Source organism: Oncorhynchus gorbuscha, linkage group LG11 (assembly GCF_021184085.1).
Source record: "Oncorhynchus gorbuscha isolate QuinsamMale2020 ecotype Even-year linkage group LG11, OgorEven_v1.0, whole genome shotgun sequence".
NCBI lineage: Eukaryota > Metazoa > Chordata > Actinopteri > Salmoniformes > Salmonidae > Oncorhynchus > Oncorhynchus gorbuscha.
Window position 1 is genome coordinate 53,202,727 of NC_060183.1, and position 12,619 is coordinate 53,215,345.

Below are 12,619 nucleotides of genomic sequence, written 5' to 3' on the forward strand. Positions count from 1 at the left end.
GAGTCATATACTGTAACTAGGATCCGAATGCAATTACTGCCTCAAAGGAGCTCATAGGAAAACAACATAACAACAGAGAAGAACATTCATGCATTACTGTTTATCTTCTCTTTTTCTCTGCCTGCATTTTAGATACATGAATGTGTTTTTGGTTTTAATTCAATGAGTTTTTACAATAGGCCTGCTATGGAGTCACACTTCAAGTTAGATTGAAGCACGAGTCACCTGTAGGATAAAACCATGCCCTATGCCTGACACTGCTCACCAGAGGGCCATATCAGGACCAAGGTCTCTGTCTGCAATTCCCCTCTGTTAGACGAAAATAAGCAGAAAACAGGACTACTGTGTAGCCTGCTGAATTATGCAGCTGATGATGATTGCAACAATGTAATAACAAAAACATCTATGATAGCAACAACAACTATAATAAGAATAATGAAGGTTTTAGTTTTCATAATAATCCTGAAATGATCTTTTTAATAGGGATGTTTTGTCTTTGTGCAGTGTGTACAGTATAGCTATTATCTACTCTATCTCTGTAAGATTACATATACTGGAATGTTGGACCACTCTATACTTTTCTGTTGTAAAAGTAGAACAACAGTGTCAGCGGCTTCCTTGGTCTTGGTCTTAGCCCCCACATAAGGCCCCAGACATGATTTCATTAAAGGGGCCACCTTAAAAGGATGATGCTCTTATTCCACCACTCTGTGCACTGGGGAGTATCATTACAGGAGATTGGTAAAGTGTTAATGCACCTGGGACCCACTTGAGAGAGCGCCCGCAATCAGGTTTTAATGGCCCTCCACCAAAGGCTCCAGCGTTTACACCCCTACATACAATACACCTGCCCTCAAAGTAAAGAGGTCTGGCCTGGCTGACTGTCGGGGGACACATGGGTGATATGGAGACATGACACATGCCCGTCTTCTGAAAGCATGAGAGTCTCTCAAAGACTCTCTCATCTTCCATCTCAGTGTTTGTTATGTGATGTTTCCCAAACAGATCAGTCCTCTGTATCACCCTCAAGTACTGTTGAACCAATTGGGTTTGGAGAGTTGGTTTTGGATGTACTTGGATTGAAGCATCCCCAAAAGCCAGAGTGTATTTGGATGAGTTTGTCTTATTATAAGAACACAGTGTCCCATTAAAACAACGCCCCTAGGGCCAATTGTAAAATGTCAGGTTCCTATTGTATCAGCAATGTGAATGGATTGATATTTGGAGTTAAAACAGATAGTAACATGTCTTTTGGATCTGTAACTCTAGCAGAGGAACCCACTTGCCATGAGAAATGTCAGTATGTCTTACAAGTCTGTCTCAGAATTTACAGTAAGAATTGTACATGATGACATATGTTTTCATGGAGGCAAATGAATTCCAAAACAAATACAAATAAAACAATTCTATAAATCAAGCATGTGTGCCACCCCCCAAAAAAACAACGAAATTAAATACAGGTAGTACGTTTGGTTTATTCACATTTTGAATACCAATCTTCAAACTGCACCATTGTGAAGGTTTATTTTACCTCTAGGCCTGTCAGGATGGAATACGATGTAGAAATATAACAGCTCAAGCATGGCGCACTCACCACAAATCAGTTTAACAATCTGTAACGATGACTTGCAAGTATTGAAAGGTAAATATGAAATATGATGATTTCTCATTTCTTCTTGCACTAATGTATGTGTGTTGCTAAATATTGCTTGCATGATTAATTTGAGCGGGGAGAAAAGTTTTATACATTCCGTAAATCTTCCTCTCTCCCCCTGTCAATACCAAGCAGTGGACTTCTTTGCATATGCAACCGGCTTATTACGCCATGGTAATATTGATTGCGGAGCTATTCTGAATTTATGGCTCACTCAAACTTGATATATAAAGCAATACATAATAACAAAGTGTAAGTGGTGGGGAAAATGTCACATTCAGCCAACTGCACTTGGGAAGGCACAAACACAAAAATTGAAACACAAATGCTTTGTTTGTAAATTATGTCTGAGTGTTGGAGTGTGTCCCTGGCTATCCGTAAATAACAAATATTTCCTTAATATAAGCAATTTGAAACGATGTATACTTGTACTTTTGATATTTAAGCATATTTAAAAACAAATATTTTTAGACTTTTACTCAAGTAATATTTTACTGGGTGATTTTCACTTTTACTTGAGTAATTTTCTATTAAGGGATTTGTACTTTTACTCAAGTATGACAATTGGGTAGTACTTCCACCACTGCTAACCCCTGCCACATGACTAGGTGCGCCTATGCCACCCCTCTGACACCAGGTCTAGATTGTGCGCCTGTCATGATCAATCATGTCCTCCAATGACTGGCCTTGTGCGTGAGGGAGGGCACCAATCACACGCCTCATTACCCTGGCTTGGTTACCCCAAGCCCTAGTGGTCACTCTAGTGGTCCTGGGACACTCAGCATGTTGAGCCTGTTGCTGTCTGAGGCATTTGGCCTTCACGGAGAGAGCATTTGTTTCATTAATTCATTGTTGATATAGACCCAAAACCTGATTACTTGATTGTTGACATGCAAAAAATTTAGGGCCTATATCAACAATGGACCATTGAAACAAATACCAAAAGATAGCTTTTGGGTGGAGGTTTCCTTTAACATAAGACCACATTTCTGTTCTTGACTTTGCAATGATTACTATTACCACAAGAGCTCCTAAGGTCAAGTTTATAGAAGCAGCTCGAGAGAAGAAATAAACTTGCTTGTATCAGCAGAAACAGCCCAAGTTTAGCTCTAAATAGGAGCAAAAACATTTTCAGATGCAGCAACTGTATTTTGTGGAGTCAGCTTAACTGGGCTATATTGGCAGCCGGGTCCACAAACACACGGTGCCACTAAATGCCTGAAGTCAGACTATTGAGGGGTAGAGTGAATCATCTGTGGAAAAACTAGTCCATTTCACAGCTGCAACACTCTCTAGGGAAACACTGTAATGTAAAGCCATGTATCCTGCTTCTCCCATGGAATAATATTGGCTTCTCTCCATGTTGCCAGGTTGGCATTTTTTAGCCAAGAAATTGTGTTTTGTAATGTCACAGTATCACTTACCTACTGAGGCAGAACTTCTGAGGACAAATGTGCCTGTCAGGAAGTCACATAAAACTCTGTAGAAATGTCAAGTCAGTGCAACTAAATTGGAAGGAAGGATGTTGTGATTGTGTGTGTCAGTTTGTGTATTTGTAGGCCAGTGAGGGTTTGAGTATGGAATGTGGAAGAATGTTTGTCTTTGCATTTGCAAGCTTATGTGTTCTCTGCCCATGTGTGTGTCCATCCACACATGCTGTATTTACAAGTGTGTCCTCTCAAGCATATTAGTGTATTTGAATATGTGTGCACACACAGTGTTTTCATACATATAACTGCTGAGTTTCGGGGAGCTCACCCCCAGTGGTGTAAAGTATTTAAGTAAAAATACTTAAAGTACTGCTTAAATTGTTTTTTGGGGTCTCTGTACTTTAATTTACTATTTATATTTTATTTGTATTTTTATTTCACTACATTCCTTAGGAAAAGTATGTACTTTTTACTCCATACATTTTCCCAGACACCCAAAAGTACTCGTTATATTTTTTAATACTTAGCATGACAGGAAAATGTTCCAATTCACGCACTAATCAAGAGAACATCCCTCGTAATCCCTACTGCCTCTGATCTGGCGGACTCACGAAACACAAATGCTTTGTTTGTAAATTATGTCGGGGTGCTGTAGTGTGTCCCTGGCATTCCGTAAATTAAAAATATTTGCTTAATATAAGGAATTTGAAACTATTTATACTTGTACTTTTGATACTTAAGTATATTTAAGCAATTACATTTGACTTTTGATAGTTAAGTATATTTAAAATCAAATACTTTTAGACTTACTCAAGTAGTATTTTACTGGGGGATTTTCACTTTTACTTGAGTATCTTTACTTTTACTCAAGTATGACAATTGAGTAGTACTTCCACCACTGCTAACCCCCGCCACATGACTCGGTGTGCCTATGCCACCCCTCTGACACCAGGTCTCAATTGTGTGCCTGTCATGATCAATCATGTCCTCCAATGACTGGCCTTGTTCGGGAGGGAGGGCACCAATCACACACCTCATTACCCTGGATTGGTTACCCGAGCCCTAGTGGTCACTCTAGTGGTCCCGGGACACTCAGCCTGTTGAGCATGTTGCTGTCTGAGGCGTTTGGCCTTCACGGAGAGAGAAAGGCTAGAAAGATGACTGGGGCTTATAGCTGTATGTTGTGCTTTGGTCACATAGACACTGCTGAAAGGAGGAAGGAGAAACAACACTTGCATGTAATATATGATGGGCTCTAGTTGTTTTTGCAGTATTAGTGGGAAAATATCAAAGAGTTGTTGGTGTGACATGGGGAGGATCACAAACAGCATTCAGACCTTGACTTGTCTGAAACAGCTGCTGTTGTTTGTTAAGAGAGGTGACCTAGGGTAAGGGTGGGAAGTTTTTTAAAACTTAGGCTGGGAGAGGGTTAATTTAGGATAGAGGATCTTAGGCTTAAGGACACACTACCGTCCTAAGTAGCTGGACTTGCTAAACGAGTGTACAGCCAAAAACGATCACTGCTCAAATCTTAATGGTCTAGCAGTCAGTAAGTACTGTATAACTAGCCAGGTAATGATCATAACATATTCTATCACCATCTACTGTAAGTTAGCATAGTAGCATACATGTGCCAGAACCTCCTAGCTTTAACCAAAGCGAACATCTCTCATTGTTTTGTAGTGCCTCCATCTGGCAGGTTTCACTGGCCGGCAACAGGCAAGGCTCCCCCAGCAGCTGGCGAAACTGCCCAACCGCTTTTCGGCTTGGCCTCAGTGTAACCGCCTTGCTCCCTCCGATCGGCCCACACCGCTACACTAACTGCCCCCAAGCCCAAGCACTTGGCTTGTCAGACAGGGGGTCAGCCAGCCAGCCAGAGAAGGGGGAGGTGGAGGGGAGAGGGATTGGAGGGGACGGGTGGCACCATTGAGCCCTTTGTTACTCATCCCTGGGCAGGGAGTGGATGAGGGCAGAGTGGGGGAGTGGAGGGACTAACTCTCTGGTTAATATTTTAGACTGAAGATCATTTTTTACAACAATTTAATGACATGATGAGCAGAGATAGTAAAGTATTTTCAATGTTGTTGAAGAGGTAGTTGGCATTGTAGAGATACAATAATATTGAACATTCTATTGTAGCTAACTAAAACTTTTCACTCATCTGACGATATACTTGAATTTTTCCACAATTTGTTATGTTACAGCCTTATTCTAAAATGAATTAAATAGTTTTTTCCACCTCATCAATCTACACGCAATACCACATAATGACAAAGCAAGAACAGGTTTTTAGAAATGTTTGCAAAAGTATTTAAAGTAAAAAACTTAAATATCACATTTACATATAAGTATTCAGAACCTTTACTCAGTACTTTGTTGAAGCACCTTTGGCAGCGATTACAGCCTCAAGTCGTCTTGGGTATGACGCTACAAGCTTGGCACACCTGTATTTGGGAAGTTTCTCCCATTCTTCTCCTGAGATCCTCTCAATCTCTGTCAGGTTGGATCGGGTGTGTCACTGTACATCTATTTTCAGGTCTCTCCAGAGATGTTAGATCGGGTTCAACTCCGGGCTCTGGCTGCACCACTCAAGGATATTCAGAGACTTGTTATGAAGCCACTCCTGCGTTGTCTTGGGTGTGTGATTGGGGTCGTTGTCCTGTTGGAAGGTGAACCTATGCCCCAGTCTGAGGTCCTGAGCGCTCTGGTGCAGCTTTTCATCAATGATCTCTCTGTTCTTTGCTCTGTTCATCTTTCCCTCATTATTGACTTGTCTCCCAGTCCCTGCCTCTGAAAAACATCACCACAGCATGATGCTGCCACCGTAAGGATGGTGCCAGTTTTCCTCCAGGCGTGACATTTGGCATTCAGGCCAAAGAGATCAATCTTGGTTTCATCAGACCAGATAATCTTGTTTCTCATGGACTGAGAGTCCTTTAGGTGCTTTTTGGCAAACTCCAAGTGGGCTATCATGTGCCTTTTACTGAGGAGTGGCTACTGTCTGGCCACTCTACCATAAAGGACTGATTGGTGGAGTGCTGCAGAGATGGTTGGCCTTCTGGAAGATTTTCCCATCTTCACAGAGGAACTCTGATGCTGCCACTGTAAGGATGGTGCCAGGTTTCCTCCAGGCGTGACATTTGGCATTCAGGCCAAAGAGTTCAATCTTGGTTTCATCAGACCTGAGAATCTTGTTTGTCATGGACTGAGGGTCCTTTAGGTGCTTTTTTGGCAAACACCAAGTGGGCTGTCATGTGCCTTTTACTGAGGAGTGGCTTCTGTCTGGCCATTCTACCATAAAGGACTGATTGGTGGAGTGCTGCAGAGATGGTTGGCCTTCTGGAAGATTCTCTGATTCTCAGAACTCTGGAGCTCTGTCAGTGACCATCGGGTTCTTGGTCACCTCCCGACCAAGGCATTCTCCCCCGATTGCTTAGTTTGGCTGGGCGGCCAGCTCTAGGAAGAGTCTTGGTGGTTCCAAACTTCTTCAATTTAAGAATGATGGAGGCCACTGTGTTCTTGGGGACCTTAAATTATGCAGAAATGTTTTGGAAGCCTTCCCATATATGTGCCTCGACACAATCCTGTCTTGGAGTACTACGGACAATTCCTTCAACCTCTGCTCTGACATGCACTGTCAACTGTGGGACCTTATATAGACAGGTGTTGCCTTTCAAAATGGAATTTACCACAGGTGGACTCCATTCAACTTGTAGAAACATCTCAAGGATGATCAACAGAACAGGATGTACCTGAGCTCAATTTCGAATCTCAAAGCAAAGGGTCTGAATACTTATGTAAATAAGGTATTTGAAGCGGCGCTCCTAGTGGCCGGGCTATAATGCAGGCAAACTTAAATCCATTTGACCTCATTTCTACCAGCATGAGGAACCAGAGAAAATAAAACCCTAGACCACCTTTACTCCACGCACAGAGGCGCATATAAAGCTCTCCAATTCGGACCATAATTATATCCTCCTGATTTCTGCTTACAAGGAAAAACTAAAGCATGAAGTACCAGTGACTGTTTTGGTAGCACAGACTGGAATATGTTCAAGGATTCATCCAATGCCATTGAGGAGAATACCACCTCAGTCACCGGCTTCATCAATAAGTGCATCGGCGACGTATTCCCCACAGTGACCGTGCATATATATCCAAACCAGAAGCCATGAATTACAGGCAACATCCGCAACGAGGCTAGAGCAGCCACTTTCAAAGAGTGGGACACTAATCCGGATGCATATAAGAAATCCCACTCTGCCCTCAGATGAACCATCATACTGGCAAAGAGTAAATACAGGACTAAGATTCAACCCGACTACATCGGCTCTGATGCTTGTCGGACGTGGCAGGGCATGAAAACTATTACAGACTACAAAGGGAAACCCAGCCACGAGCTGCCCAGTGACGTGAGCCTACCAGACGAGCTAAATTCCTTTTATGTTCGCTTCGAGGCAAGCAACACTGAAGCATGCATGAGAGCACCAGCTGTTCTAGACGACTGTATGATCATGCTCTCCATAGCTGATGTGACCAAGACCTTTAAACATGTCAACATTCACAAGCCCGCAGGGCCAGACAGATTATCAGGACATGTACTCAGAGCATGCACGGACCAACTGGCAAGTTGGGCCGAGTCTGTAATACCTACATGTTTCAAGCAGACCGACCACCATAGTCCCTGTGCCCAAGAAAGCGAAGGTAATCTGCCTAAATGACTACCGCCCCATATCACTCACATCAGTAGCCATGAAGAGCTTTGAAAGGAAACCCTAGATCCACTCCAATTCGCATACCACAAAAACAGATCCGTAGATAATGCAATCTCAATTGCACTCCACACTGCCCTTTCACACCTGTACAAGAGGAACACCTATGTGAGAATGCTGTTCATTGACTACAGCTCAGCGTTCAACATCAGAGTGCTCGCAAAGCTCATCACTGAGCTAAGGACCCTGGGACTAAACACCACCCTCTGCCACCGGATCCCGGACTTCTTGACAAGCCACTCCCAGGTGGTAAGGGTAGGCAACAACACATCTGCCAGGCTGATCCTCAAAACTGGGGCACCTCAGGGGTGCGTGCTTACTTCCCTCCTGTACTCCCCGTTCACCCACGATTGCATAAGGCACGACTCAAACACAATCATTTGGTTTGCGGACGACAACAGTGGTAGGCCTGATCACTGAAAACGATGAGACAGCCTATAGGAGGAGGTCTGAGACCTGGCAGTGTGGTGCCAGGACAACTACCTCTCCCTGCATCACCAGCTGGCATGGCAGCTGCTTGGCATCCGACCGTAAGGTGCAACAGAGGGTGGTGCGCACGGCCCAGTACATCACTGGAGCCAAGCTTCCTGCCAACCAGGACCTATGTACTAGGCAGTGTCATAAGAAGGCCCAAAAAATTGTCAAAGACTCCAGTCACCCAAGTCATTGACTGTTCTCTCTGCTATCGCATGGCAAGCTGTACCAGTGCATCAAGTCTTGGTCCAAAAGTCTACTTAACAGGTATTACCCCCAAGCCATAAGACTGCTGAACAAATAATCAAATGGCTACCCCGGCTATTTACATTGACACACCCCCTTTGTTTTTACACTGCTGCCTAGAAGGCCAGCATCCCGGAATCGCCTCTTCACTGTTGACGTTGAGACTGGTGTTTTGCTGGTACTATTTAATGAAGCTGCCAGTTGAGGACTTGAGGCATCTGTATCTCAAACTAGACACTCTAATGTACTTGTCCTCTTGCTCAGTTGTGCACCGGGGCCTCCTACTCCTCTTTCTCTTCTGGTTAGTGCCAGTTTGTGCTGTTCTATGAAGGGAGTAGTCCACAGCGTTGCACGAGATCTTCAGTTTCTTGGCAATTTCTCACATGGAATAGCCTTCATTTCTCAGAACAAGAATAGACTGAACTTTCAGAAGAAAGTTTTGTTTCTGGCCATTTTTGTTGTTGTTGTTGTTTTTGAATTTTTACCCATTTTCCTCCCCAATTTCGTGGTGTCCAATTGTTTAGTAGCTACTATCTTGTCTCATTGCTACAACTCCCATACGGGCTCGGGAGAGACGAAGGTTGAAAGTCATGCGTCTTCCGATACACAACCCAACCTAGCCGACACTGCTTCTTAACACAGCGCGCATCCAACCCGGAAGCCAGCCGCACCAATGGGTCAGAGGAAACACTGTGCACCTGGCAACCTTGGTTAGCGTGCACTGCACCCGGCCCGCCACAGGAGTCGCTGGTGCACGATGAGACAAGGACATCCTTACCGACCAAGCCCTCCTTAACCCGAATGACGCTAGGCCAATTGTGCGTCACCCCATGGACCTCCCGGTCGTGGCCGGTTACGACAGAGCCTGGGCGCGAACCCAGAGTCTCTGATGGCACAGCTGGCGCTGCAGTACAGCGCCCTTAACCACTGCTCCACCCGGGAGGCCGTTTCTGGCCATTTTGAGCATGTAATCGAACCCACAAATGCTGATGCTCCAGACACTCAACTAGTCTAAAGAAGGCCAGTTTTCTTACTTCTTTAATAAGTACAAAAGGGTTTTCTATTGATCAATTAGCCTTTTAAAATTATAAACTTGGATTAGCGAACACAAGGTGCCATTGGAACACAGGGGTGATGGTTGCTGACAATGGGCCTCTGTAGGTGTTCCATTAAAAATCAGCCGTTTCCAGCTACAATAGTCATTTACAACATTAACAATGTCTACACTGTATTTCTGATCAATTTGATGTTATTTTAATTGACAAAAAATGTCATTCTCTTCCAAAATCAAGGACACTTCTAAGTGACCCCAAATTTTTGAACGGTAGTGTATACACACACACACACACACACACACACACACACACACACACACACACACACACACACACACACACACACACACACACACACACACACACACACACACACACACACACACACACACACACACACACACACACACACACACACACACACACACACACACACACACACACACACACACACACACACCTTCTCTTTATGAGTCCGCCATGGCCTCTTCCACAGTTGTGTCTTATCAATGATCTCCACAAGTGTTTAACTCAATAGCAGTTCCTCAGTGCCTGTGTGAGAGAGTGTGCTCAGCTCGGTCTAAAGAGGCTGCCACCTCTACCCGACATCAACCTCAAATGAATATTGAGATGCTAATGACGTACAACAGTGGACAAAGGCCCAACGCTACAGGGGCCGAAGGCCTAATGCTACCATTGGAAACCAATACAATGGTCCTTAAATCAGGCCTTGACACCTTTACAACCCAACATGTGTCACTTGTTTCAGGCTCAGACAATGAAGGGACCAACAACGGTTCATCCTTTGCAGAACCTTGCATGCTCACTTTTCCTTTTTTTGTCTCATTTATGTCAGCTCTCCATGGCTGGACGAGGCTAATTTAACCTTCTGTGGACTCTTGGGTTTTGTTGTGTTTTGCGTGGCTTTGTCTCGTGTGGAGTATCTGTCTCTTTAGTGCAACGTCAACCTATCCCAGGGCAGACATAATGCTGTGAGGTCAGGGTTCAAAACTCTTAGGCAGAGTTAAGGCTCTTCGCAGCTTTGGATTGGGGATGCTGACCAGTTGAGGATATGTCTGTCTGGTTTGTAGATGGTTGTTGTGGGGTCTTCTGAGGGGCAACTAGGGACACAGGCAGACATACATACAGATGAATGGATGGACAGACAGCTAGACAGATGGACAAACAGACTGACAGACAGAAATAGGGCTTGTTTAGCTTTAAATCAATTTAATGCGTTTAGATCAATTCATAATGGACATGGATCAGATTGTGAAAAACATGGCCCATAACCCCCATATTTTTGTGGCTAACTTAAATAGACCTAGAATTGCTAATCTTCATCCTAACCTGGTCAAAGATATTTGCAGAACAGGGTAACCAATAATCTTTGGCCAATTATATTCCACGTTGTCCTACAAGAGCTTTGAGATTCTTTCTGTAATGAAAAGCACTATAGAAGTTGAATAAATTATTATTATTAATATTATATTACTCATGTATTACTCAATGATGACAGACTAAAATAATAAGAAAGGCCGATAGGAGACAGGGATGTTGGTCCTTGGTACCAAAAATATTTCAAAACACTCCAACCTCAACTATTGTACACAAAACAACATAAACAACCCTTTATCATTCCATATAACAAGAGTTGATAATAGAGTGCATTCGGAATGTATTCAGACCCCTTCCCCTTTTTCACATTTTGTTACGTTACAGCCTTATTCTTAATGTATTAAATGTTTTTTTTTTCTCATCAGTCTACACACAATACCCCATAATGACAAAGCGGATATAGGTTTAGATATTTTAGCATATTTATAAAAAAACAAAAACAGAAAAACCTTATTTACATAAGTATTCAGGGCCTTTGCTATGAGACTCGAAATTGAGCTCAGGTGCATCCTGTTTCCATTGATCATCCTTGAGATGAATCTAAAACTTCATTGGAGTCCACCTGTGGTAAATGAAATTGATTGGACATGATATGGAACGGCACATACCTGGGACTGGGAGACTAGTCAGGATTGAGGAAAAGATAAGCGGAGCAAGGTACAAAGAGATCCTTGATGAAAACCTGCTCCGGAGTGCTCAGGACCTCACATTTAGGACAACAACCCTAAGCACACAGCCAAGACAACGCAGGAGTGGCTTCGGGACAAGTCTCTGAATGTCCTTGAGTGGCTCAGCCAGAGCCCGGACTTAAACCCGATCGAACATCACTGTAGAGACCTAAAAATGGCTGTGCAGCGACGCTCCCCATCCAACCTGACAGAGCTTGAGAGAATCTGCAGAGAAGACTGGGAGAAGCTTGTAGAGTCATACCCAAGACGAATCGAGGGTGTAATCGCTGCCCAAGGTGCTTCAACAAAGTTTTGAGTAAAGGGTCTGAATACTTATGTAAATATCATATTTCAGATAAAAAAAATAAAAAATTGCAATAATTTCTAAAAACCTGTTTTTGCTTTGTCATTATGGGGTATTGTGCGTGGATTGACGAGGACGAAAAATATCAGTTGAATCAGCTTTAGAATAAGGCTGTAATGTAACAAAATGTGGGAAAAAAATCAAGGAATCGGAATACACAATTTAACAGACACTTTTATCCAAAGCAACTTACAGTAATGCGTGTGTATATACATTTAACGTACAGTTGGTCCCCAGGAATCAAACCCACAACCCTGGCGCTGCAAGTGCCATGTTCTACCAACTGAGTTACAGAGGAACACATTTGTCCTTGACATTCTCGACCTAACCTGTTTAATGTTCCATTCTGAACATTCTGGTATCCTACATGTTCTAGGTTCCTATCTGGCCATTCTGGAATGGTAGCTATTCTAGGTTCCTATCTGGAAACAATGGAATTATACATGTTCTAGGTTCCGTACTGAACATTCTCAAACCATACCGGTTCTAGGTTCATATTCCTGGACATTCTGGAGTTATACCTGTTCTAGGTTCCTAACTGGACATTCCAGAACCAAC